Source organism: Acanthisitta chloris, unplaced genomic scaffold, assembly GCF_000695815.1.
Source record: "Acanthisitta chloris isolate BGI_N310 unplaced genomic scaffold, ASM69581v1 scaffold9169, whole genome shotgun sequence".
Classification (NCBI taxonomy): Eukaryota; Metazoa; Chordata; class Aves; order Passeriformes; family Acanthisittidae; genus Acanthisitta; species Acanthisitta chloris.
The window spans coordinates 106,989-112,181 of record NW_008690806.1 but is presented as its reverse complement, the minus strand read 5'-3'; positions in this window follow the sequence as shown (position 1 = coordinate 112,181).

Sequence of the window (5,193 nt, the reverse complement as noted above, 5' to 3'; positions counted from 1 at the left end):
TAGATCAGGTTGCTCAAAGCCCCATCTAACCTGGCCTTGAACACTTCCAGGGATGGGGTAGCCACAGCTTCTCTGGGCAACCTGTTCCCATGCCTTGCCACCCTCACAGTAAAGAATTTCTTCCTAACAGCCAATCTAGTCCTACGTAGCAATGCTTAATTGGGCCTGTATAACTGATTGGGAAAGAATTATTTACATGTTTTCATTGACTTTTTCTTTGTTTGGTTCCATTAATAAGGGAGAGCTTTTGTTTCTTCACCTCATTTGTCCCGCATTTCTGGCCAGTTCTTTGAGTTTAGAGTGTGGAATCTAGGTATAAATGATTTTTTTTTCTGATTTTTGCTTCTTTCCTTCATGAAATGAAGATGAGGAAAAGCAGAGCCCAAATGTGTCTGCTGCTGGCAGCAGTTGTTTGAACTAGTTTAGCTTTGAAATTTCCCGTATGTTTGTTGCATGCAAAAGGAATGAGATAGTTGAGATCAGTCCTTTTGAAGTGCTCTGATGGCTGGCAAGTACCTTCAGAGCTGAAGTGAAAAAACTGATTCCAGAGTTTGCTGAAGAGAGAAAGCTTATTAAGTGAACTTGATGAGGAACCATCATAAATACATGTCTAAATTATGTATCAACTTTCTCTAAGTTGGGTCTATTTTGATGATGAATTGATGGATTGAAAAAAAAATAATCTTTGCTCTATCTGCCAACCAAAACTTGAAGGATACAGTGAGTGCCTTTGAAATGAAAATTCACTTGGTCATACAGAGTTATAAATGGAAAATCCTTCCCTCTTACTGAGCACAGTGGAAGAGCTTAATTGAATCTGTTACATCCCACAGCCAGCATCACAGTGGACGTCGCGTTACTCATGACATCTCTGTACTGCCAGTGTCATTTACAAAGAACACCAGGGTACATTTTGGTCCGTGTTTTTTACTAGCAGTGAGAGCAAAACCTGGGAGGTAAAAAAACCTGTCTCATACTCTGCTAAAAACTGGTAAGAGTAGTTCACGTAGTGGTAAGGATGAAAACCAATTTCACATTTGGTTTCTTGGGAACCTCCTCTTCAATGCTGAGATAATAATACTTGCTGCTGTAACACTGTAATGAATTCTTTAAATGCAAAGTCCTGTTCAGTTTTCCTAGGGCATGAAAAATGCAATTCATTGTAAAACTAATTTGGTTAACCCAGTTGTACATATAGATGGTTATCTGTTGCTTCTAAAATTTTGATGATTTTTTAAATCTGCTTTGAATCAGAGATGGATTTTTAACACCATTACATAAAATGTGGGGATTGTGTATCTCTCATTTCAGTGTTTCTTATTAAGTTAAAAGATTTTGATTAAATAAGTAAACTTGTTTTGCTTTACAAGTGATTTGTTATGATTTAAAGAGTCATCACCACCTGTATTAGATAGGACCGTCAGTTTTTGCGCAGTAGCACCAATCTAGTAGGCAAAAGCTGTTGTAGTCTGTGGTAAAGCAAGTGGGCTTTTCTGGAAATGCTGGATCCAGGGCTGCACACTGCAACAGTTCAGTGTAAGCACACCATGTTGTGGAAAGATCACAGGGATGTGCCAACAAAGAGCTGTAGGTGGGGACTAGAGGAGCTGAGCAGATGCTTTGCCCACTTCTCGTGGGAGGCTGTGCTAAGTCCTGTAGTGCCCGAGTGAGAGTGGGCTGTTGGAAACCTGGAGAAAGCACTGAGTCATGCAGAACCTTTCTGGTGGAAATAGCTGTCTTGAGCATGAGGTAATCTGTCTAGAGAATTTAATTTCCGATGCAAAGACATCTCAGATCCTAGTTTGAAGCCCAACTGACAGACTTTGTACTCAGTAGAATGGGGATTGCATCTTAATTTATGTGTCAAGGCCAGCAGAAACAGAACTGCGGTTTGTGAGCTTTTGCTTCAAGTTCAATGTGCTGTACAGACTTTATTGTTAACTTTAATTTTAACCAGTAGTGTTCAAATTATGAAAATTTCCAGAAAGAGCTTAAAACTGCCCCTGAATCATAGCTGTTAAAAGTGCATGTGTTTTTTTTAAAGCAAGAGGTTCCCAAAAGATCCCTGATTTTCTTTTCCTCTTGTTTTCTTCTCAGTGTATTTCTAGCAGTTAGTGGCAGGAAAGTGAAATGTTAGATTTTTCAAAGGCCTTTGGTGTTGACCTGTTTCTGCTTTTATGTATACCACTTGTGAAACTTCCAGTAGTTTCTCTTCGAGCAATGTTAGACCAATGCTACTTTGTTAGTAAATGTTGCCCTAAAATTATATAAGGCCTTTACAATGATTTAGAAACTACTACTGCATTGCAGCTCTATCTTTCAGTGCTATTTTCACACAAATTGTGGATATCAACGTTTCCACTGCAATGCTGTTGAGGCAAGTTCAAGATATTTAGTTTACAGGGCGTTAGCAATCTAAAATTTCTAATTTGTTCACTTGCCTATTTCGCATCCTCATTTATTTTCTTTTCCTGTCTTACTTTTTTCATAGTCAAAGGAGAAACCCATTTTATAATCTTTGGTTCTTCATGTAGTTATCTCCAGAGAATTTCTGTCTTTTTTAAACTTGTAACAAAAATGTGGAGCATAAGGAGGTCTTCAGTAACATTTAATGAATGAATTTTTTGCCAGCAGGGATTCTGAGATTTTTTTTAATTCCATTTATCTACAAGACAAGTTTACTGATTGCCAGATTAAAGATGACAAGCAACTGTAAGTAATCAGAAACACTTCAAGAACTTTGCTGGCTTTTCCATAAGAAATACAGGAAAGCAGAAGGACTCAATTTTTAAGGGTATTTGAGGCTGATTTGCAAAACAGTTCATTAAGCACTTAAACTTCCCAGTAGTTAATTGGTTTTCTTCCGTGTGGCTTGCACTTCCATTAGTGAAATACTGTACATTTTAAGGCTGTTTGACGTTAGACCATGACTAGTGGCATGACATTGCCTTAACTCGTAGTATATATAATTAGAAGGTGTTAAGCTTTTTGTCCTTACATTTTAGAAATTACTGTCTTTAATGTACAAATACAGCCCAACCTGAAAATGGCAGTGGTTAGTCATCATTAATTGGATGACCTGTCTAGCATTAATGATGTACATGCTGTTCCTAGGAAACTGCAGAAGACCTTGCTGACAGTAAGTGCAGAAGTGAATGGTGACATTCACAATGTTTGTCAGGCACCAGAAGAGCATGACATTTTAAAGTACTTTTTTTCCTCAATCATTTATCAGGTTCTAGTGTACCACACAGTCAATATTGGAGGGTTGTAAAAGCCCTAATGTTGTAATGGCTTAGGGTTCACCAGAGTTACTAAGATAATTATAAACTCGATTGCTGCATTTCATTTCTTAGGTTAGTATCCATTCATTCATTATGACAAACCTCTGTGTCCGAGCTGAAATTAAGCATAAGCATTTATAAATGTCATATGTTGTTATGCAATACGTTTATAAATGTCATATGTTGTTATGCAAGACATACTTTGCTATTATGAATGAGAGATTATAGTTTGTCAAGATGTATCATCAGAAAATTAATAAAATTATTGAAGAAGAATTTGAAATATTCAGCCAATGGAAATATTCCTTTCTGTTTATTATTATATCTTGGACCATGGGACTCCATTAAAACAATTTGACTTTTTTTTTTTGTGGGAGTCAAATAAAGAGAAAAGCCTGTTAAATTTCGTCAAGCTGCTGCTTCCTTAAAGCCACCTCCAGTTCTGTAGTGGAACTAAAGTTTTTCTACTGGTTTGAAGCACCTGTTTAAAAGTTCTTTGTCAAATCAACATTTACAGTCTTATTAAGAAAAAAACAAACCTCTGTGAGGAGCTGCAGTTACAGAACCTTATGAAGGGTGATTAAGGTCTGCATTAAATGGCTCATGAAGGATTAATGAGAAGAGCAGCTCTTCTTTTAGCTAAGTAGCTTGCTACCAACAGGTGACCCAAAGGCTGTTTTCTCCATGGGCTGGGCTGTTTTCCAGAGAGGGCTGACACTTGTAGAAAGGGTGTGGCAGGACATGTTCTATGAATAGACCAGAAAAACCATAAACTGTTAAGGCTGAACAACCTGATGGCTGGAATCCTTGGTGTTTGAGGTGTCTGTCTTAGCCCATGCAGAGAAGGAGGAGGAGCTGGTTCTTTTGGGAGCTGTAGTGGGTCTGGGATCCTGACTGCTTAACTCAGCAAACAGAGTGGTGGGCATTCTTCTGTTGGCCTCAGCAGTCTGTCCTTCAGCTTGGACTTCATTGCCCTAGAAAACGAGATGATTAGGAAAGAATTTAGGTAGAATTGGAGCCAAAAAAGAAAAAAGGTCCCCAGAAGGTACACCCTGAGTTGCAGTTTTTACTTTTAACAAGGCAGGCAGGATTTGCATTTGTATTTAAGGGCTTCATTAACTGCAAAGGTATATCAGCAGATAGTATCCTGTGGAAGGTCCCTCAGCTTTTTGGGCACTGTGGTGATAACTAATGAATTTAGCACCATTGTCCCTTTCTCCAGAATGGACTCCCTGACTTTGCTGACGGTGGGTATGAACAAGTATGAACAAGTGGACTGCTAATTCTCCCACTGCTAGCAGGTAGCATTAATTTGTTTCTGCTGAAATAAACAGTAAAAATTGAGTTTATTTTCCATGGAGCGGCAGTAAAATTTGGAAGTGAGCAAGACCCATTGTTCTCTTAGATGTAAATTCCACTGTTGAAATTATTGAATTTTTCTAAGATTGTTGGATGCAGTATGAATTTCAATACCTTCTTATATTGAGCAGAAACCCAGTATTTGTTTGGTTGCTATGCCTAGAATTAAGAAAACAGGCGTCACAGAGAAGAGATACCACATGTGTGGACCAGGCAGCCTTGTTCTCTGCAGCCAAAGGCTTGATAGGAGATGGGTTTCTTTGCTTCAGAGACAGGGATAAGAAAATGCCTAAGGGAGCTAAAATATAAACACAGAAGTTATGTTTTGAAGCACAGCTGTTATTCAGCTCTGTTATCTTTCCCTTTTCATTGTTTTTGCATTTGCTTTTAGATTGTTTCTTTAACTCTTGGTTTGCCAGCAAAACTTGGAGTTCTGCTGATGCCTCGCTGCCAAGAGGATACTTTGAATACTGCATTCATACTTTGTGTTATAAGTGATGTAATTTTTCTTAATCACTACAAAAATGGTCATTGTTCTGTTTCACTGAAA